General features: G+C 42.4%; 34 non-coding genes across 34 annotated transcripts; 17 read left to right on the forward strand and 17 right to left on the reverse strand.

The window, feature by feature from the left end:
- Window positions 1–271: 271 nt before the first annotated feature.
- Window positions 272–358, forward strand: trnay-gua (transfer RNA tyrosine (anticodon GUA)). The gene is given in 2 exon segments: window positions 272–308; window positions 323–358. It is a non-coding gene; the product is annotated as a tRNA-Tyr (tRNA).
- Window positions 359–1,106: 748 nt separating this feature from the next.
- trnam-cau (transfer RNA methionine (anticodon CAU)) lies at window positions 1,107–1,179 on the reverse strand. Its single transcript has one exon. It is a non-coding gene; the product is annotated as a tRNA-Met (tRNA).
- Window positions 1,180–1,474: 295 nt separating this feature from the next.
- Window positions 1,475–1,561, forward strand: trnay-gua (transfer RNA tyrosine (anticodon GUA)). Its single transcript is given in 2 exon segments — window positions 1,475–1,511; window positions 1,526–1,561. It is a non-coding gene; the product is annotated as a tRNA-Tyr (tRNA).
- Window positions 1,562–2,316: 755 nt separating this feature from the next.
- Window positions 2,317–2,389, reverse strand: trnam-cau (transfer RNA methionine (anticodon CAU)). Its single transcript has one exon. It is a non-coding gene; the product is annotated as a tRNA-Met (tRNA).
- A 295-nt stretch (window positions 2,390–2,684) lies between these two features.
- On the forward strand, window positions 2,685–2,771 carry trnay-gua (transfer RNA tyrosine (anticodon GUA)). Its single transcript is given in 2 exon segments — window positions 2,685–2,721; window positions 2,736–2,771. It is a non-coding gene; the product is annotated as a tRNA-Tyr (tRNA).
- Window positions 2,772–3,526: 755 nt separating this feature from the next.
- trnam-cau (transfer RNA methionine (anticodon CAU)) lies at window positions 3,527–3,599 on the reverse strand. Its single transcript has one exon. It is a non-coding gene; the product is annotated as a tRNA-Met (tRNA).
- A 295-nt stretch (window positions 3,600–3,894) lies between these two features.
- Window positions 3,895–3,981, forward strand: trnay-gua (transfer RNA tyrosine (anticodon GUA)). The gene is given in 2 exon segments: window positions 3,895–3,931; window positions 3,946–3,981. It is a non-coding gene; the product is annotated as a tRNA-Tyr (tRNA).
- A 752-nt stretch (window positions 3,982–4,733) lies between these two features.
- Window positions 4,734–4,806, reverse strand: trnam-cau (transfer RNA methionine (anticodon CAU)). The gene has a single exon. It is a non-coding gene; the product is annotated as a tRNA-Met (tRNA).
- Window positions 4,807–5,101: 295 nt separating this feature from the next.
- Window positions 5,102–5,188, forward strand: trnay-gua (transfer RNA tyrosine (anticodon GUA)). The gene is given in 2 exon segments: window positions 5,102–5,138; window positions 5,153–5,188. It is a non-coding gene; the product is annotated as a tRNA-Tyr (tRNA).
- Window positions 5,189–5,943: 755 nt separating this feature from the next.
- trnam-cau (transfer RNA methionine (anticodon CAU)) lies at window positions 5,944–6,016 on the reverse strand. The gene has a single exon. It is a non-coding gene; the product is annotated as a tRNA-Met (tRNA).
- A 295-nt stretch (window positions 6,017–6,311) lies between these two features.
- Window positions 6,312–6,398, forward strand: trnay-gua (transfer RNA tyrosine (anticodon GUA)). Its single transcript is given in 2 exon segments — window positions 6,312–6,348; window positions 6,363–6,398. It is a non-coding gene; the product is annotated as a tRNA-Tyr (tRNA).
- Window positions 6,399–7,150: 752 nt separating this feature from the next.
- On the reverse strand, window positions 7,151–7,223 carry trnam-cau (transfer RNA methionine (anticodon CAU)). Its single transcript has one exon. It is a non-coding gene; the product is annotated as a tRNA-Met (tRNA).
- Window positions 7,224–7,518: 295 nt separating this feature from the next.
- On the forward strand, window positions 7,519–7,605 carry trnay-gua (transfer RNA tyrosine (anticodon GUA)). Its single transcript is given in 2 exon segments — window positions 7,519–7,555; window positions 7,570–7,605. It is a non-coding gene; the product is annotated as a tRNA-Tyr (tRNA).
- A 752-nt stretch (window positions 7,606–8,357) lies between these two features.
- On the reverse strand, window positions 8,358–8,430 carry trnam-cau (transfer RNA methionine (anticodon CAU)). The gene has a single exon. It is a non-coding gene; the product is annotated as a tRNA-Met (tRNA).
- A 295-nt stretch (window positions 8,431–8,725) lies between these two features.
- On the forward strand, window positions 8,726–8,812 carry trnay-gua (transfer RNA tyrosine (anticodon GUA)). The gene is given in 2 exon segments: window positions 8,726–8,762; window positions 8,777–8,812. It is a non-coding gene; the product is annotated as a tRNA-Tyr (tRNA).
- Window positions 8,813–9,564: 752 nt separating this feature from the next.
- Window positions 9,565–9,637, reverse strand: trnam-cau (transfer RNA methionine (anticodon CAU)). Its single transcript has one exon. It is a non-coding gene; the product is annotated as a tRNA-Met (tRNA).
- A 295-nt stretch (window positions 9,638–9,932) lies between these two features.
- On the forward strand, window positions 9,933–10,019 carry trnay-gua (transfer RNA tyrosine (anticodon GUA)). The gene is given in 2 exon segments: window positions 9,933–9,969; window positions 9,984–10,019. It is a non-coding gene; the product is annotated as a tRNA-Tyr (tRNA).
- Window positions 10,020–10,771: 752 nt separating this feature from the next.
- Window positions 10,772–10,844, reverse strand: trnam-cau (transfer RNA methionine (anticodon CAU)). Its single transcript has one exon. It is a non-coding gene; the product is annotated as a tRNA-Met (tRNA).
- Window positions 10,845–11,139: 295 nt separating this feature from the next.
- trnay-gua (transfer RNA tyrosine (anticodon GUA)) lies at window positions 11,140–11,226 on the forward strand. Its single transcript is given in 2 exon segments — window positions 11,140–11,176; window positions 11,191–11,226. It is a non-coding gene; the product is annotated as a tRNA-Tyr (tRNA).
- A 752-nt stretch (window positions 11,227–11,978) lies between these two features.
- On the reverse strand, window positions 11,979–12,051 carry trnam-cau (transfer RNA methionine (anticodon CAU)). The gene has a single exon. It is a non-coding gene; the product is annotated as a tRNA-Met (tRNA).
- Window positions 12,052–12,346: 295 nt separating this feature from the next.
- On the forward strand, window positions 12,347–12,433 carry trnay-gua (transfer RNA tyrosine (anticodon GUA)). The gene is given in 2 exon segments: window positions 12,347–12,383; window positions 12,398–12,433. It is a non-coding gene; the product is annotated as a tRNA-Tyr (tRNA).
- A 572-nt stretch (window positions 12,434–13,005) lies between these two features.
- Window positions 13,006–13,078, reverse strand: trnam-cau (transfer RNA methionine (anticodon CAU)). The gene has a single exon. It is a non-coding gene; the product is annotated as a tRNA-Met (tRNA).
- Window positions 13,079–13,373: 295 nt separating this feature from the next.
- On the forward strand, window positions 13,374–13,460 carry trnay-gua (transfer RNA tyrosine (anticodon GUA)). Its single transcript is given in 2 exon segments — window positions 13,374–13,410; window positions 13,425–13,460. It is a non-coding gene; the product is annotated as a tRNA-Tyr (tRNA).
- A 572-nt stretch (window positions 13,461–14,032) lies between these two features.
- Window positions 14,033–14,105, reverse strand: trnam-cau (transfer RNA methionine (anticodon CAU)). Its single transcript has one exon. It is a non-coding gene; the product is annotated as a tRNA-Met (tRNA).
- Window positions 14,106–14,400: 295 nt separating this feature from the next.
- On the forward strand, window positions 14,401–14,487 carry trnay-gua (transfer RNA tyrosine (anticodon GUA)). The gene is given in 2 exon segments: window positions 14,401–14,437; window positions 14,452–14,487. It is a non-coding gene; the product is annotated as a tRNA-Tyr (tRNA).
- A 572-nt stretch (window positions 14,488–15,059) lies between these two features.
- Window positions 15,060–15,132, reverse strand: trnam-cau (transfer RNA methionine (anticodon CAU)). The gene has a single exon. It is a non-coding gene; the product is annotated as a tRNA-Met (tRNA).
- A 295-nt stretch (window positions 15,133–15,427) lies between these two features.
- Window positions 15,428–15,514, forward strand: trnay-gua (transfer RNA tyrosine (anticodon GUA)). The gene is given in 2 exon segments: window positions 15,428–15,464; window positions 15,479–15,514. It is a non-coding gene; the product is annotated as a tRNA-Tyr (tRNA).
- A 572-nt stretch (window positions 15,515–16,086) lies between these two features.
- On the reverse strand, window positions 16,087–16,159 carry trnam-cau (transfer RNA methionine (anticodon CAU)). The gene has a single exon. It is a non-coding gene; the product is annotated as a tRNA-Met (tRNA).
- Window positions 16,160–16,454: 295 nt separating this feature from the next.
- trnay-gua (transfer RNA tyrosine (anticodon GUA)) lies at window positions 16,455–16,541 on the forward strand. Its single transcript is given in 2 exon segments — window positions 16,455–16,491; window positions 16,506–16,541. It is a non-coding gene; the product is annotated as a tRNA-Tyr (tRNA).
- A 575-nt stretch (window positions 16,542–17,116) lies between these two features.
- Window positions 17,117–17,189, reverse strand: trnam-cau (transfer RNA methionine (anticodon CAU)). The gene has a single exon. It is a non-coding gene; the product is annotated as a tRNA-Met (tRNA).
- Window positions 17,190–17,484: 295 nt separating this feature from the next.
- trnay-gua (transfer RNA tyrosine (anticodon GUA)) lies at window positions 17,485–17,571 on the forward strand. The gene is given in 2 exon segments: window positions 17,485–17,521; window positions 17,536–17,571. It is a non-coding gene; the product is annotated as a tRNA-Tyr (tRNA).
- A 569-nt stretch (window positions 17,572–18,140) lies between these two features.
- On the reverse strand, window positions 18,141–18,213 carry trnam-cau (transfer RNA methionine (anticodon CAU)). Its single transcript has one exon. It is a non-coding gene; the product is annotated as a tRNA-Met (tRNA).
- Window positions 18,214–18,508: 295 nt separating this feature from the next.
- trnay-gua (transfer RNA tyrosine (anticodon GUA)) lies at window positions 18,509–18,595 on the forward strand. Its single transcript is given in 2 exon segments — window positions 18,509–18,545; window positions 18,560–18,595. It is a non-coding gene; the product is annotated as a tRNA-Tyr (tRNA).
- Window positions 18,596–19,175: 580 nt separating this feature from the next.
- Window positions 19,176–19,248, reverse strand: trnam-cau (transfer RNA methionine (anticodon CAU)). Its single transcript has one exon. It is a non-coding gene; the product is annotated as a tRNA-Met (tRNA).
- Window positions 19,249–19,485: the final 237 nt, after the last annotated feature.

Below are 19,485 nucleotides of genomic sequence, written 5' to 3' on the forward strand. Positions count from 1 at the left end.
ATCAACCCTGTCCTACAAATTTCCAAAGCTGAGGGTAAACAAGCATACAACAACAGTCGCGAGCCAGGCAGGAGTCAAACCTACAATCTTCTGATGTGTAGTCAGACTATCCATTTTTCCACTGGCCCCTGTGTTCTGGAAGCACTGTTAACGCACACTCGGCAACAAGAAGAAAAACAGTGGTGGCAGCTATTGACTGCTGCAGTCAGCTGAGCTTGCCAGCCTTTTGCTGAATTGTGTATTGTCCTCAAAGAGCAACCCTCCCACCCTTCCTTCGATAGCTCAGCTGGTAGAGCGGAGGACTGTAGTGGAACACATTGGCATCCTTAGGTTGCTGGTTCAATTCCTGCTCGAAGGACAATACTTTTTTTTTTTTTCTCCTACCTGGTTTTACTGGTAATGAGGATAAAAAGAAGGAATGAAACCTAAGGCAACAACTGTCTGAAACAACAACAACAACAACAACATCATCATCATCATCATCATCAAATAAAAATAAGTTAATCATTTTCACCTAGCTCTGGGCAGCCACGTGTCATACGTTGTCAAGTGTGGGGAATTAGCTCAAATGGTTTTACTGGTAATGAGGATAAAAAGAAGGAATGAAACCTAAGGCAACAACTGTCTGAAACAACAACAACAACAACATCATCATCATCATCATCAAATAAAAATAAGTTAATCATTTTCACCTAGCTCTGGGAAGCCACGTGTCATACGTTGTCAAGTGTTGGGAATTAGCTCAAATGGTTTTACTGGTAATGAGGATAAAAAGAAGGAATGAAACCTAAGGCAACAACTGTCTGAAACAACAACAACAACAACAACATCATCATCATCATCATCATCATCAAATAAAAATAAGTTAATCATTTTCACCTAGCTCTGGGCAGCCACGTGTCATACGTTGTCAAATGTGGGGAATTAGCTCAAATGGTAGAGCGCTCGTTTAGCATACGAGAAGTAGCGGGATCGATACCTGCATTCTCCAATGGATGCTCTTTCTTTAATAAATGGTTCGAAAATGTTCAATCTGGTCTTACTTGGGAACAAAGATTTCATTCCAACAGCTTTAAAATAGTCTATTAAAAAAAACACACAGAAGCTGCCCCCTCTGAGGATCGAACTCAGGACCTTCAGATTATGAGACTGACGCGCTACCTACTGCGCTAAGGAGGCAGAGACACCTCGAGGTCGCCATTTATCAACCCTGTCCTACAAATTTCCAAAGCTGAGGGTAAACAAGCATACAACAACAGTCGCGAGCCAGGCAGGAGTCAAACCTACAATCTTCTGATGTGTAGTCAGACTATCCATTGTGCCACTGGCCCCTGTGTTCTGGAAGCACTGTTAACGCACACTCGGCAACAAGAAGAAAAACAGTGGTGGCAGCTATTGACTGCTGCAGTCAGCTGAGCTTGCCAGCCTTTTGCTGAATTGTGTATTGTCCTCAAAGAGCCACTCTCCCATCCTTCCTTCGATAGCTCAGCTGGTAGAGCGGAGGACTGTAGTGGAACACATTGGCATCCTTAGGTCGCTGGTTCAATTCCGGCTCGAAGGACAATACTTTTTTTTTTTTTTCTCCTACCTGGTTTTACTGGTAATGAGGATAAAAAGAAGGAATGAAACCTAAGGCAACAACTGTCTGAAACAACAACAACAACAACAACATCATCATCATCATCATCATCAAATAAAAATAAGTTAATCATTTTCACCTAGCTCTGGGCAGCCACGTGTCATACGTTGTCAAGTGTGGGGAATTAGCTCAAATGGTTTTACTGGTAATGAGGATAAAAAGAAGGAATGAAACCTAAGGCAACAACTGTCTGAAACAACAACAACAACAACATCATCATCATCATCATCAAATAAAAATAAGTTAATCATTTTCACCTAGCTCTGGGAAGCCACGTGTCATACGTTGTCAAGTGTTGGGAATTAGCTCAAATGGTTTTACTGGTAATGAGGATAAAAAGAAGGAATGAAACCTAAGGCAACAACTGTCTGAAACAACAACAACAACAACAACAACAACATCATCATCATCATCATCATCATCAAATAAAAATAAGTTAATCATTTTCACCTAGCTCTGGGCAGCCACGTGTCATACGTTGTCAAATGTGGGGAATTAGCTCAAATGGTAGAGCGCTCGTTTAGCATACGAGAAGTAGCGGGATCGATACCTGCATTCTCCAATGGATGCTCTTTCTTTAATAAATGGTTCGAAAATGTTCAATCTGGTCTTACTTGGGAACAAAGATTTCATTCCAACAGCTTTAAAATAGTCTATTAAAAAAAACACACAGAAGCTGCCCCCTCTGAGGATCGAACTCAGGACCTTCAGATTATGAGACTGACGCGCTACCTACTGCGCTAAGGAGGCAGAGACACCTCGAGGTCGCCATTTATCAACCCTGTCCTACAAATTTCCAAAGCTGAGGGTAAACAAGCATACAACAACAGTCGCGAGCCAGGCAGGAGTCAAACCTACAATCTTCTGATGTGTAGTCAGACTATCCATTGTGCCACTGGCCCCTGTGTTCTGGAAGCACTGTTAACGCACACTCGGCAACAAGAAGAAAAACAGTGGTGGCAGCTATTGACTGCTGCAGTCAGCTGAGCTTGCCAGCCTTTTGCTGAATTGTGTATTGTCCTCAAAGAGCCACTCTCCCATCCTTCCTTCGATAGCTCAGCTGGTAGAGCGGAGGACTGTAGTGGAACACATTGGCATCCTTAGGTCGCTGGTTCAATTCCGGCTCGAAGGACAATACTTTTTTTTTTTTTTCTCCTACCTGGTTTTACTGGTAATGAGGATAAAAAGAAGGAATGAAACCTAAGGCAACAACTGTCTGAAACAACAACAACAACAACAACAACATCATCATCATCATCATCATCAAATAAAAATAAGTTAATCATTTTCACCTAGCTCTGGGCAGCCACGTGTCATACGTTGTCAAGTGTGGGGAATTAGCTCAAATGGTTTTACTGGTAATGAGGATAAAAAGAAGGAATGAAACCTAAGGCAACAACTGTCTGAAACAACAACAACAACAACATCATCATCATCATCATCAAATAAAAATAAGTTAATCATTTTCACCTAGCTCTGGGAAGCCACGTGTCATACGTTGTCAAGTGTTGGGAATTAGCTCAAATGGTTTTACTGGTAATGAGGATAAAAAGAAGGAATGAAACCTAAGGCAACAACTGTCTGAAACAACAACAACAACAACAACAACATCATCATCATCATCATCATCATCAAATAAAAATAAGTTAATCATTTTCACCTAGCTCTGGGCAGCCACGTGTCATACGTTGTCAAATGTGGGGAATTAGCTCAAATGGTAGAGCGCTCGTTTAGCATACGAGAAGTAGCGGGATCGATACCTGCATTCTCCAATGGATGCTCTTTCTTTAATAAATGGTTCGAAAATGTTCAATCTGGTCTTACTTGGGAACAAAGATTTCATTCCAACAGCTTTAAAATAGTCTATTAAAAAAAACACACAGAAGCTGCCCCCTCTGAGGATCGAACTCAGGACCTTCAGATTATGAGACTGACGCGCTACCTACTGCGCTAAGGAGGCAGAGACACCTCGAGGTCGCCATTTATCAACCCTGTCCTACAAATTTCCAAAGCTGAGGGTAAACAAGCATACAACAACAGTCGCGAGCCAGGCAGGAGTCAAACCTACAATCTTCTGATGTGTAGTCAGACTATCCATTGTGCCACTGGCCCCTGTGTTCTGGAAGCACTGTTAACGCACACTCGGCAACAAGAAGAAAAACAGTGGTGGCAGCTATTGACTGCTGCAGTCAGCTGAGCTTGCCAGCCTTTTGCTGAATTGTGTATTGTCCTCAAAGAGCCACTCTCCCATCCTTCCTTCGATAGCTCAGCTGGTAGAGCGGAGGACTGTAGTGGAACACATTGGCATCCTTAGGTCGCTGGTTCAATTCCGGCTCGAAGGACAATACTTTTTTTTTTTTTTCTCCTACCTGGTTTTACTGGTAATGAGGATAAAAAGAAGGAATGAAACCTAAGGCAACAACTGTCTGAAACAACAACAACAACAACAACATCATCATCATCATCATCATCAAATAAAAATAAGTTAATCATTTTCACCTAGCTCTGGGCAGCCACGTGTCATACGTTGTCAAGTGTGGGGAATTAGCTCAAATGGTTTTACTGGTAATGAGGATAAAAAGAAGGAATGAAACCTAAGGCAACAACTGTCTGAAACAACAACAACAACAACATCATCATCATCATCATCAAATAAAAATAAGTTAATCATTTTCACCTAGCTCTGGGAAGCCACGTGTCATACGTTGTCAAGTGTTGGGAATTAGCTCAAATGGTTTTACTGGTAATGAGGATAAAAAGAAGGAATGAAACCTAAGGCAACAACTGTCTGAAACAACAACAACAACAACAACAACATCATCATCATCATCATCATCATCAAATAAAAATAAGTTAATCATTTTCACCTAGCTCTGGGCAGCCACGTGTCATACGTTGTCAAATGTGGGGAATTAGCTCAAATGGTAGAGCGCTCGTTTAGCATACGAGAAGTAGCGGGATCGATACCTGCATTCTCCAATGGATGCTCTTTCTTTAATAAATGGTTCGAAAATGTTCAATCTGGTCTTACTTGGGAACAAAGATTTCATTCCAACAGCTTTAAAATAGTCTATTAAAAAAAACACACAGAAGCTGCCCCCTCTGAGGATCGAACTCAGGACCTTCAGATTATGAGACTGACGCGCTACCTACTGCGCTAAGGAGGCAGAGACACCTCGAGGTCGCCATTTATCAACCCTGTCCTACAAATTTCCAAAGCTGAGGGTAAACAAGCATACAACAACAGTCGCGAGCCAGGCAGGAGTCAAACCTACAATCTTCTGATGTGTAGTCAGACTATCCATTGTGCCACTGGCCCCTGTGTTCTGGAAGCACTGTTAACGCACACTCGGCAACAAGAAGAAAAACAGTGGTGGCAGCTATTGACTGCTGCAGTCAGCTGAGCTTGCCAGCCTTTTGCTGAATTGTGTATTGTCCTCAAAGAGCCACTCTCCCATCCTTCCTTCGATAGCTCAGCTGGTAGAGCGGAGGACTGTAGTGGAACACATTGGCATCCTTAGGTCGCTGGTTCAATTCCGGCTCGAAGGACAATACTTTTTTTTTTTTTTCTCCTACCTGGTTTTACTGGTAATGAGGATAAAAAGAAGGAATGAAACCTAAGGCAACAACTGTCTGAAACAACAACAACAACAACAACAACATCATCATCATCATCATCATCAAATAAAAATAAGTTAATCATTTTCACCTAGCTCTGGGCAGCCACGTGTCATACGTTGTCAAGTGTGGGGAATTAGCTCAAATGGTTTTACTGGTAATGAGGATAAAAAGAAGGAATGAAACCTAAGGCAACAACTGTCTGAAACAACAACAACAACAACATCATCATCATCATCATCAAATAAAAATAAGTTAATCATTTTCACCTAGCTCTGGGAAGCCACGTGTCATACGTTGTCAAGTGTTGGGAATTAGCTCAAATGGTTTTACTGGTAATGAGGATAAAAAGAAGGAATGAAACCTAAGGCAACAACTGTCTGAAACAACAACAACAACAACAACATCATCATCATCATCATCATCATCATCAAATAAAAATAAGTTAATCATTTTCACCTAGCTCTGGGCAGCCACGTGTCATACGTTGTCAAATGTGGGGAATTAGCTCAAATGGTAGAGCGCTCGTTTAGCATACGAGAAGTAGCGGGATCGATACCTGCATTCTCCAATGGATGCTCTTTCTTTAATAAATGGTTCGAAAATGTTCAATCTGGTCTTACTTGGGAACAAAGATTTCATTCCAACAGCTTTAAAATAGTCTATTAAAAAAAACACACAGAAGCTGCCCCCTCTGAGGATCGAACTCAGGACCTTCAGATTATGAGACTGACGCGCTACCTACTGCGCTAAGGAGGCAGAGACACCTCGAGGTCGCCATTTATCAACCCTGTCCTACAAATTTCCAAAGCTGAGGGTAAACAAGCATACAACAACAGTCGCGAGCCAGGCAGGAGTCAAACCTACAATCTTCTGATGTGTAGTCAGACTATCCATTGTGCCACTGGCCCCTGTGTTCTGGAAGCACTGTTAACGCACACTCGGCAACAAGAAGAAAAACAGTGGTGGCAGCTATTGACTGCTGCAGTCAGCTGAGCTTGCCAGCCTTTTGCTGAATTGTGTATTGTCCTCAAAGAGCCACTCTCCCATCCTTCCTTCGATAGCTCAGCTGGTAGAGCGGAGGACTGTAGTGGAACACATTGGCATCCTTAGGTCGCTGGTTCAATTCCGGCTCGAAGGACAATACTTTTTTTTTTTTTTCTCCTACCTGGTTTTACTGGTAATGAGGATAAAAAGAAGGAATGAAACCTAAGGCAACAACTGTCTGAAACAACAACAACAACAACAACATCATCATCATCATCATCATCAAATAAAAATAAGTTAATCATTTTCACCTAGCTCTGGGCAGCCACGTGTCATACGTTGTCAAGTGTGGGGAATTAGCTCAAATGGTTTTACTGGTAATGAGGATAAAAAGAAGGAATGAAACCTAAGGCAACAACTGTCTGAAACAACAACAACAACAACATCATCATCATCATCATCAAATAAAAATAAGTTAATCATTTTCACCTAGCTCTGGGAAGCCACGTGTCATACGTTGTCAAGTGTTGGGAATTAGCTCAAATGGTTTTACTGGTAATGAGGATAAAAAGAAGGAATGAAACCTAAGGCAACAACTGTCTGAAACAACAACAACAACAACAACAACATCATCATCATCATCATCATCATCAAATAAAAATAAGTTAATCATTTTCACCTAGCTCTGGGCAGCCACGTGTCATACGTTGTCAAATGTGGGGAATTAGCTCAAATGGTAGAGCGCTCGTTTAGCATACGAGAAGTAGCGGGATCGATACCTGCATTCTCCAATGGATGCTCTTTCTTTAATAAATGGTTCGAAAATGTTCAATCTGGTCTTACTTGGGAACAAAGATTTCATTCCAACAGCTTTAAAATAGTCTATTAAAAAAAACACACAGAAGCTGCCCCCTCTGAGGATCGAACTCAGGACCTTCAGATTATGAGACTGACGCGCTACCTACTGCGCTAAGGAGGCAGAGACACCTCGAGGTCGCCATTTATCAACCCTGTCCTACAAATTTCCAAAGCTGAGGGTAAACAAGCATACAACAACAGTCGCGAGCCAGGCAGGAGTCAAACCTACAATCTTCTGATGTGTAGTCAGACTATCCATTGTGCCACTGGCCCCTGTGTTCTGGAAGCACTGTTAACGCACACTCGGCAACAAGAAGAAAAACAGTGGTGGCAGCTATTGACTGCTGCAGTCAGCTGAGCTTGCCAGCCTTTTGCTGAATTGTGTATTGTCCTCAAAGAGCCACTCTCCCATCCTTCCTTCGATAGCTCAGCTGGTAGAGCGGAGGACTGTAGTGGAACACATTGGCATCCTTAGGTCGCTGGTTCAATTCCGGCTCGAAGGACAATACTTTTTTTTTTTTTTCTCCTACCTGGTTTTACTGGTAATGAGGATAAAAAGAAGGAATGAAACCTAAGGCAACAACTGTCTGAAACAACAACAACAACAACAACATCATCATCATCATCATCATCAAATAAAAATAAGTTAATCATTTTCACCTAGCTCTGGGCAGCCACGTGTCATACGTTGTCAAGTGTGGGGAATTAGCTCAAATGGTTTTACTGGTAATGAGGATAAAAAGAAGGAATGAAACCTAAGGCAACAACTGTCTGAAACAACAACAACAACAACATCATCATCATCATCATCAAATAAAAATAAGTTAATCATTTTCACCTAGCTCTGGGAAGCCACGTGTCATACGTTGTCAAGTGTTGGGAATTAGCTCAAATGGTTTTACTGGTAATGAGGATAAAAAGAAGGAATGAAACCTAAGGCAACAACTGTCTGAAACAACAACAACAACAACAACAACATCATCATCATCATCATCATCATCAAATAAAAATAAGTTAATCATTTTCACCTAGCTCTGGGCAGCCACGTGTCATACGTTGTCAAATGTGGGGAATTAGCTCAAATGGTAGAGCGCTCGTTTAGCATACGAGAAGTAGCGGGATCGATACCTGCATTCTCCAATGGATGCTCTTTCTTTAATAAATGGTTCGAAAATGTTCAATCTGGTCTTACTTGGGAACAAAGATTTCATTCCAACAGCTTTAAAATAGTCTATTAAAAAAAACACACAGAAGCTGCCCCCTCTGAGGATCGAACTCAGGACCTTCAGATTATGAGACTGACGCGCTACCTACTGCGCTAAGGAGGCAGAGACACCTCGAGGTCGCCATTTATCAACCCTGTCCTACAAATTTCCAAAGCTGAGGGTAAACAAGCATACAACAACAGTCGCGAGCCAGGCAGGAGTCAAACCTACAATCTTCTGATGTGTAGTCAGACTATCCATTGTGCCACTGGCCCCTGTGTTCTGGAAGCACTGTTAACGCACACTCGGCAACAAGAAGAAAAACAGTGGTGGCAGCTATTGACTGCTGCAGTCAGCTGAGCTTGCCAGCCTTTTGCTGAATTGTGTATTGTCCTCAAAGAGCCACTCTCCCATCCTTCCTTCGATAGCTCAGCTGGTAGAGCGGAGGACTGTAGTGGAACACATTGGCATCCTTAGGTCGCTGGTTCAATTCCGGCTCGAAGGACAATACTTTTTTTTTTTTTTCTCCTACCTGGTTTTACTGGTAATGAGGATAAAAAGAAGGAATGAAACCTAAGGCAACAACTGTCTGAAACAACAACAACAACAACAACAACATCATCATCATCATCATCATCAAATAAAAATAAGTTAATCATTTTCACCTAGCTCTGGGCAGCCACGTGTCATACGTTGTCAAGTGTGGGGAATTAGCTCAAATGGTTTTACTGGTAATGAGGATAAAAAGAAGGAATGAAACCTAAGGCAACAACTGTCTGAAACAACAACAACAACAACATCATCATCATCATCATCAAATAAAAATAAGTTAATCATTTTCACCTAGCTCTGGGAAGCCACGTGTCATACGTTGTCAAGTGTTGGGAATTAGCTCAAATGGTTTTACTGGTAATGAGGATAAAAAGAAGGAATGAAACCTAAGGCAACAACTGTCTGAAACAACAACAACAACAACAACAACATCATCATCATCATCATCATCAAATAAAAATAAGTTAATCATTTTCACCTAGCTCTGGGCAGCCACGTGTCATACGTTGTCAAATGTGGGGAATTAGCTCAAATGGTAGAGCGCTCGTTTAGCATGCGAGAAGTAGCGGGATCGATACCTGCATTCTCCAATGGATGCTCTTTCTTTAATAAATGGTTCGAAAATGTTCAATCTGATCTTACTTGGGAACAAAGATTTCATTCCAACAGCTGTAAAATAGTCTATTAAAAAAAACACACAGAAGCTGCCCCCTCTGAGGATCGAACTCAGGACCTTCAGATTATGAGACTGACGCGCTACCTACTGCGCTAAGGAGGCAGAGACACCTCGAGGTCGCCATTTATCAACCCTGTCCTACAAATTTCCAAAGCTGAGGGTAAACAAGCATACAACAACAGTCGCGAGCCAGGCAGGAGTCAAACCTACAATCTTCTGATGTGTAGTCAGACTATCCATTGTGCCACTGGCCCCTGTGTTCTGGAAGCACTGTTAACGCACACTCGGCAACAAGAAGAAAAACAGTGGTGGCAGCTATTGACTGCTGCAGTCAGCTGAGCTTGCCAGCCTTTTGCTGAATTGTGTATTGTCCTCAAAGAGCCACTCTCCCATCCTTCCTTCGATAGCTCAGCTGGTAGAGCGGAGGACTGTAGTGGAACACATTGGCATCCTTAGGTCGCTGGTTCAATTCCGGCTCGAAGGACAATACTTTTTTTTTTTTTTCTCCTACCTGGTTTTACTGGTAATGAGGATAAAAAGAAGGAATGAAACCTAAGGCAACAACTGTCTGAAACAACAACAACAACAACAACATCATCATCATCATCATCATCAAATAAAAATAAGTTAATCATTTTCACCTAGCTCTGGGCAGCCACGTGTCATACGTTGTCAAGTGTGGGGAATTAGCTCAAATGGTTTTACTGGTAATGAGGATAAAAAGAAGGAATGAAACCTAAGGCAACAACTGTCTGAAACAACAACAACAACAACATCATCATCATCATCATCAAATAAAAATAAGTTAATCATTTTCACCTAGCTCTGGGAAGCCACGTGTCATACGTTGTCAAGTGTTGGGAATTAGCTCAAATGGTTTTACTGGTAATGAGGATAAAAAGAAGGAATGAAACCTAAGGCAACAACTGTCTGAAACAACAACAACAACAACAACAACATCATCATCATCATCATCATCATCAAATAAAAATAAGTTAATCATTTTCACCTAGCTCTGGGCAGCCACGTGTCATACGTTGTCAAATGTGGGGAATTAGCTCAAATGGTAGAGCGCTCGTTTAGCATACGAGAAGTAGCGGGATCGATACCTGCATTCTCCAATGGATGCTCTTTCTTTAATAAATGGTTCGAAAATGTTCAATCTGGTCTTACTTGGGAACAAAGATTTCATTCCAACAGCTTTAAAATAGTCTATTAAAAAAAACACACAGAAGCTGCCCCCTCTGAGGATCGAACTCAGGACCTTCAGATTATGAGACTGACGCGCTACCTACTGCGCTAAGGAGGCAGAGACACCTCGAGGTCGCCATTTATCAACCCTGTCCTACAAATTTCCAAAGCTGAGGGTAAACAAGCATACAACAACAGTCGCGAGCCAGGCAGGAGTCAAACCTACAATCTTCTGATGTGTAGTCAGACTATCCATTGTGCCACTGGCCCCTGTGTTCTGGAAGCACTGTTAACGCACACTCGGCAACAAGAAGAAAAACAGTGGTGGCAGCTATTGACTGCTGCAGTCAGCTGAGCTTGCCAGCCTTTTGCTGAATTGTGTATTGTCCTCAAAGAGCCACTCTCCCATCCTTCCTTCGATAGCTCAGCTGGTAGAGCGGAGGACTGTAGTGGAACACATTGGCATCCTTAGGTCGCTGGTTCAATTCCGGCTCGAAGGACAATACTTTTTTTTTTTTTTCTCCTACCTGGTTTTACTGGTAATGAGGATAAAAAGAAGGAATGAAACCTAAGGCAACAACTGTCTGAAACAACAACAACAACAACAACAACATCATCATCATCATCATCATCAAATAAAAATAAGTTAATCATTTTCACCTAGCTCTGGGCAGCCACGTGTCATACGTTGTCAAGTGTGGGGAATTAGCTCAAATGGTTTTACTGGTAATGAGGATAAAAAGAAGGAATGAAACCTAAGGCAACAACTGTCTGAAACAACAACAACAACAACATCATCATCATCATCATCAAATAAAAATAAGTTAATCATTTTCACCTAGCTCTGGGAAGCCACGTGTCATACGTTGTCAAGTGTTGGGAATTAGCTCAAATGGTTTTACTGGTAATGAGGATAAAAAGAAGGAATGAAACCTAAGGCAACAACTGTCTGAAACAACAACAACAACAACAACAACATCATCATCATCATCATCATCAAATAAAAATAAGTTAATCATTTTCACCTAGCTCTGGGCAGCCACGTGTCATACGTTGTCAAATGTGGGGAATTAGCTCAAATGGTAGAGCGCTCGTTTAGCATGCGAGAAGTAGCGGGATCGATACCTGCATTCTCCAATGGATGCTCTTTCTTTAATAAATGGTTCGAAAATGTTCAATCTGGTCTAACTTGGGAACAAAGATTTCATTCCAACAGCTGTAAAATAGTCTATTAAAAAAAACACACAGAAGCTGCCCCCTCTGAGGATCGAACTCAGGACCTTCAGATTATGAGACTGACGCGCTACCTACTGCGCTAAGGAGGCAGAGACACCTCGAGGTCGCCATTTATCAACCCTGTCCTACAAATTTCCAAAGCTGAGGGTAAACAAGCATACAACAACAGTCGCGAGCCAGGCAGGAGTCAAACCTACAATCTTCTGATGTGTAGTCAGACTATCCATTGTGCCACTGGCCCCTGTGTTCTGGAAGCACTGTTAACGCACACTCGGCAACAAGAAGAAAAACAGTGGTGGCAGCTATTGACTGCTGCAGTCAGCTGAGCTTGCCAGCCTTTTGCTGAATTGTGTATTGTCCTCAAGGAGCAACCCTCCCACCCTTCCTTCGATAGCTCAGCTGGTAGAGCGGAGGACTGTAGTGGAACACATTGGCATCCTTAGGTCGCTGGTTCAATTCCGGCTCGAAGGACAATACTTTTTTTTTTTTTTTCTCCTACCTGGTTTTACTGGTAATGAGGATAAAAAGAAGGAATGAAACCTAAGGCAACAACTGTCTGAAACAACAACAACAACAACAACATCATCATCATCATCATCATCAAATAAAAATAAGTTAATCATTTTCACCTAGCTCTGGGCAGCCACGTGTCATACGTTGTCAAGTGTGGGGAATTAGCTCAAATGGTTTTACTGGTAATGAGGATAAAAAGAAGGAATGAAACCTAAGGCAACAACTGTCTGAAACAACAACAACAACAACAACAACATCATCATCATCATCATCATCAAATAAAAATAAGTTAATCATTTTCACCTAGCTCTGGGCAGCCACGTGTCATACGTTGTCAAATGTGGGGAATTAGCTCAAATGGTAGAGCGCTCGTTTAGCATGCGAGAAGTAGCGGGATCGATACCTGCATTCTCCAATGGATGCTCTTTCTTTAATAAATGGTTCGAAAATGTTCAATCTGGTCTAACTTGGGAACAAAGATTTCATTCCAACAGCTGTAAAATAGTCTATTAAAAAAAACACACAGAAGCTGCCCCCTCTGAGGATCGAACTCAGGACCTTCAGATTATGAGACTGACGCGCTACCTACTGCGCTAAGGAGGCAGAGACACCTCGAGGTCGCCATTTATCAACCCTGTCCTACAAATTTCCAAAGCTGAGGGTAAACAAGCATACAACAACAGTCGCGAGCCAGGCAGGAGTCAAACCTACAATCTTCTGATGTGTAGTCAGACTATCCATTGTGCCACTGGCCCCTGTGTTCTGGAAGCACTGTTAACGCACACTCGGCAACAAGAAGAAAAACAGTGGTGGCAGCTATTGACTGCTGCAGTCAGCTGAGCTTGCCAGCCTTTTGCTGAATTGTGTATTGTCCTCAAGGAGCAACCCTCCCACCCTTCCTTCGATAGCTCAGCTGGTAGAGCGGAGGACTGTAGTGGAACACATTGGCATCCTTAGGTCGCTGGTTCAATTCCGGCTCGAAGGATAATACTTTTTTTTTTTTTTTCTCCTACCTGGTTTTACTGGTAATGAGGATAAAAAGAAGGAATGAAACCTAAGGCAACAACTGTCTGAAACAACAACAACAACAACAACATCATCATCATCATCATCATCAAATAAAAATAAGTTAATCATTTTCACCTAGCTCTGGGCAGCCACGTGTCATACGTTGTCAAGTGTGGGGAATTAGCTCAAATGGTTTTACTGGTAATGAGGATAAAAAGAAGGAATGAAACCTAAGGCAACAACTGTCTGAAACAACAACAACAACAACAACAACATCATCATCATCATCATCATCAAATAAAAATAAGTTAATCATTTTCACCTAGCTCTGGGCAGCCACGTGTCATACGTTGTCAAATGTGGGGAATTAGCTCAAATGGTAGAGCGCTCGTTTAGCATGCGAGAAGTAGCGGGATCGATACCTGCATTCTCCAATGGATGCTCTTTCTTTAATAAATGGTTCGAAAATGTTCAATCTGGTCTAACTTGGGAACAAAGATTTCATTCCAACAGCTGTAAAATAGTCTATTAAAAAAAACACACAGAAGCTGCCCCCTCTGAGGATCGAACTCAGGACCTTCAGATTATGAGACTGACGCGCTACCTACTGCGCTAAGGAGGCAGAGACACCTCGAGGTCGCCATTTATCAACCCTGTCCTACAAATTTCCAAAGCTGAGGGTAAACAAGCATACAACAACAGTCGCGAGCCAGGCAGGAGTCAAACCTACAATCTTCTGATGTGTAGTCAGACTATCCATTGTGCCACTGGCCCCTGTGTTCTGGAAGCACTGTTAACGCACACTCGGCAACAAGAAGAAAAACAGTGGTGGCAGCTATTGACTGCTGCAGTCAGCTGAGCTTGCCAGCCTTTTGCTGAATTGTGTATTGTCCTCAAGGAGCAACCCTCCCACCCTTCCTTCGATAGCTCAGCTGGTAGAGCGGAGGACTGTAGTGGAACACATTGGCATCCTTAGGTCGCTGGTTCAATTCCGGCTCGAAGGATAATACTTTTTTTTTTTTTTTCTCCTACCTGGTTTTACTGGTAATGAGGATAAAAAGAAGGAATGAAACCTAAGGCAACAACTGTCTGAAACAACAACAACAACAACAACATCATCATCATCATCATCATCAAATAAAAATAAGTTAATCATTTTCACCTAGCTCTGGGCAGCCACGTGTCATACGTTGTCAAGTGTGGGGAATTAGCTCAAATGGTTTTACTGGTAATGAGGATAAAAAGAAGGAATGAAACCTAAGGCAACAACTGTCTGAAACAACAACAACAACAACAACAACATCATCATCATCATCATCATCAAATAAAAATAAGTTAATCATTTTCACCTAGCTCTGGGCAGCCACGTGTCATACGTTGTCAAATGTGGGGAATTAGCTCAAATGGTAGAGCGCTCGTTTAGCATGCGAGAAGTAGCGGGATCGATACCTGCATTCTCCAATGGATGCTCTTTCTTTAATAAATGGTTCGAAAATGTTCAATCTGGTCTAACTTGGGAACAAAGATTTCATTCCAACAGCTGTAAAATAGTCTATTAAAAAAAACACACAGAAGCTGCCCCCTCTGAGGATCGAACTCAGGACCTTCAGATTATGAGACTGACGCGCTACCTACTGCGCTAAGGAGGCAGAGACACCTCGAGGTCGCCATTTATCAACCCTGTCCTACAAATTTCCAAAGCTGAGGGTAAACAAGCATACAACAACAGTCGCGAGCCAGGCAGGAGTCAAACCTACAATCTTCTGATGTGTAGTCAGACTATCCATTGTGCCACTGGCCCCTGTGTTCTGGAAGCACTGTTAACGCACACTCGGCAACAAGAAGAAAAACAGTGGTGGCAGCTATTGACTGCTGCAGTCAGCTGAGCTTGCCAGCCTTTTGCTGAATTGTGTATTGTCCTCAAGGAGCAACCCTCCCACCCTTCCTTCGATAGCTCAGCTGGTAGAGCGGAGGACTGTAGTGGAACACATTGGCATCCTTAGGTCGCTGGTTCAATTCCGGCTCGAAGGACAATACTTTTTTTTTTTTTTTCTCCTACCTGGTTTTACTGGTAATGAGGATAAAAAGAAGGAATGAAACCTAAGGCAACAACTGTCTGAAACAACAACAACAACAACAACATCATCATCATCATCATCATCAAATAAAAATAAGTTAATCATTTTCACCTAGCTCTGGGCAGCCACGTGTCATACGTTGTCAAGTGTGGGGAATTAGCTCAAATGGTTTTACTGGTAATGAGGATAAAAAGAAGGAATGAAACCTAAGGCAACAACTGTCTGAAACAACAACAACAACAACAACAACATCATCATCATCATCATCATCAAATAAAAATAAGTTAATCATTTTCACCTAGCTCTGGGCAGCCACGTGTCATACGTTGTCAAATGTGGGGAATTAGCTCAAATGGTAGAGCGCTCGTTTAGCATGCGAGAAGTAGCGGGATCGATACCTGCATTCTCCAATGGATGCTCTTTCTTTAATAAATGGTTCGAAAATGTTCAATCTGGTCTAACTTGGGAACAAAGATTTCATTCCAACAGCTGTAAAATAGTCTATTAAAAAAAACACACAGAAGCTGCCCCCTCTGAGGATCGAACTCAGGACCTTCAGATTATGAGACTGACGCGCTACCTACTGCGCTAAGGAGGCAGAGACACCTCGAGGTCGCCATTTATCAACCCTGTCCTACAAATTTCCAAAGCTGAGGGTAAACAAGCATACAACAACAGTCGCGAGCCAGGCAGGAGTCAAACCTACAATCTTCTGATGTGTAGTCAGACTATCCATTGTGCCACTGGCCCCTGTGTTCTGGAAGCACTGTTAACGCACACTCGGCAACAAGAAGAAAAACAGTGGTGGCAGCTATTGACTGCTGCAGTCAGCTGAGCTTGCCAGCCTTTTGCTGAATTGTGTATTGTCCTCAAGGAGCAACCCTCCCACCCTTCCTTCGATAGCTCAGCTGGTAGAGCGGAGGACTGTAGTGGAACACATTGGCATCCTTAGGTCGCTGGTTCAATTCCGGCTCGAAGGACAATACTTTTTTTTTTTTTTTCTCCTACCTGGTTTTACTGGTAATGAGGATAAAAAGAAGGAATGAAACCTAAGGCAACAACTGTCTGAAACAACAACAACAACAACAACATCATCATCATCATCATCATCAAATAAAAATAAGTTAATCATTTTCACCTAGCTCTGGGCAGCCACGTGTCATACGTTGTCAAGTGTGGGGAATTAGCTCAAATGGTTTTACTGGTAATGAGGATAAAAAGAAGGAATGAAACCTAAGGCAACAACTGTCTGAAACAACAACAACAACAACAACAACAACATCATCATCATCATCATCATCAAATAAAAATAAGTTAATCATTTTCACCTAGCTCTGGGCAGCCACGTGTCATACGTTGTCAAATGTGGGGAATTAGCTCAAATGGTAGAGCGCTCGTTTAGCATGCGAGAAGTAGCGGGATCGATACCTGCATTCTCCAATGGATGCTCTTTCTTTAATAAATGGTTCGAAAATGTTCAATCTGGTCTAACTTGGGAACAAAGATTTCATTCCAACAGCTGTAAAATAGTCTATTAAAAAAAACACACAGAAGCTGCCCCCTCTGAGGATCGAACTCAGGACCTTCAGATTATGAGACTGACGCGCTACCTACTGCGCTAAGGAGGCAGAGACACCTCGAGGTCGCCATTTATCAACCCTGTCCTACAAATTTCCAAAGCTGAGGGTAAACAAGCATACAACAACAGTCGCGAGCCAGGCAGGAGTCAAACCTACAATCTTCTGATGTGTAGTCAGACTATCCATTGTGCCACTGGCCCCTGTGTTCTGGAAGCACTGTTAACGCACACTCGGCAACAAGAAGAAAAACAGTGGTGGCAGCTATTGACTGCTGCAGTCAGCTGAGCTTGCCAGCCTTTTGCTGAATTGTGTATTGTCCTCAAGGAGCAACCCTCCCACCCTTCCTTCGATAGCTCAGCTGGTAGAGCGGAGGACTGTAGTGGAACACATTGGCATCCTTAGGTCGCTGGTTCAATTCCGGCTCGAAGGACAATACTTTTTTTTTTTTTTTCTCCTACCTGGTTTTACTGGTAATGAGGATAAAAAGAAGGAATGAAACCTAAGGCAACAACTGTCTGAAACAACAACAACAACAACAACATCATCATCATCATCATCATCAAATAAAAATAAGTTAATCATTTTCACCTAGCTCTGGGCAGCCACGTGTCATACGTTGTCAAGTGTGGGGAATTAGCTCAAATGGTTTTACTGGTAATGAGGATAAAAAGAAGGAATGAAACCTAAGGCAACAACTGTCTGAAACAACAACAACAACAACAACATCATCATCATCATCATCATCAAATAAAAATAAGTTAATCATTTTCACCTAGCTCTGGGCAGCCACGTGTCATACGTTGTCAAATGTGGGGAATTAGCTCAAATGGTAGAGCGCTCGTTTAGCATACGAGAAGTAGCGGGATCGATACCTGCATTCTCCAATGGATGCTCTTTCTTTAATAAATGGTTCGAAAATGTTCAATCTGGTCTTACTTGGGAACAAAGATTTCATTCCAACAGCTTTAAAATAGTCTATTAAAAAAAACACACAGAAGCTGCCCCCTCTGAGGATCGAACTCAGGACCTTCAGATTATGAGACTGACGCGCTACCTACTGCGCTAAGGAGGCAGAGACACCTCGAGGTCGCCATTTATCAACCCTGTCCTACAAATTTCCAAAGCTGAGGGTAAACAAGCATACAACAACAGTCGCGAGCCAGGCAGGAGTCAAACCTACAATCTTCTGATGTGTAGTCAGACTATCCATTGTGCCACTGGCCCCTGTGTTCTGGAAGCACTGTTAACGCACACTCGGCAACAAGAAGAAAAACAGTGGTGGCAGCTATTGACTGCTGCAGTCAGCTGAGCTTGCCAGCCTTTTGCTGAATTGTGTATTGTCCTCAAAGAGCCACCCTCCCATCCTTCCTTCGATAGCTTAGCTGGTAGAGCGGAGGACTGTAGTGGAACACATTGGCATCCTTAGGTCGCTGGTTCAATTCCGGCTCGAAGGACAATACTTTTTTTTTTTTTTCTCCTACCTGGTTTTACTGGTAATGAGGATAAAAAGAAGGAATGAAACCTAAGGCAACAACTGTCTGAAACAACAACAACAACAACAACAACAACATCATCATCATCATCATCATCAAATAAAAATAAGTTAATCATTTTCACCTAGCTCTGGGCAGCCACGTGTCATACGTTGTCAAGTGTGGGGAATTAGCTCAAATGGTTTTACTGGTAATGAGGATAAAAAGAAGGAATGAAACCTAAGGCAACAACTGTCTGAAACAACAACAACAACAACAACAACAACATCATCATCATCATCATCATCAAATAAAAATAAGTTAATCATTTTCACCTAGCTCTGGGCAGCCACGTGTCATACGTTGTCAAATGTGGGGAATTAGCTCAAATGGTAGAGCGCTCGTTTAGCATGCGAGAAGTAGCGGGATCGATACCTGCATTCTCCAATGGATGCTCTTTCTTTAATAAATGGTTCGAAAATGTTCAATCTGGTCTAACTTGGGAACAAAGATTTCATTCCAACAGCTGTAAAATAGTCTATTAAAAAAAACACACAGAAGCTGCCCCCTCTGAGGATCGAACTCAGGACCTTCAGATTATGAGACTGACGCGCTACCTACTGCGCTAAGGAGGCAGAGACACCTCGAGGTCGCCATTTATCAACCCTGTCCTACAAATTTCCAAAGCTGAGGGTAAACAAGCATACAACAACAGTCGCGAGCCAGGCAGGAGTCAAACCTACAATCTTCTGATGTGTAGTCAGACTATCCATTGTGCCACTGGCCCCTGTGTTCTGGAAGCACTGTTAACGCACACTCGGCAACAAGAAGAAAAACAGTGGTGGCAGCTATTGACTGCTGCAGTCAGCTGA

Source organism: Acipenser ruthenus, chromosome 39, assembly GCF_902713425.1.
Source record: "Acipenser ruthenus chromosome 39, fAciRut3.2 maternal haplotype, whole genome shotgun sequence".
Taxonomy (NCBI): Eukaryota; Metazoa; Chordata; class Actinopteri; order Acipenseriformes; family Acipenseridae; genus Acipenser; species Acipenser ruthenus.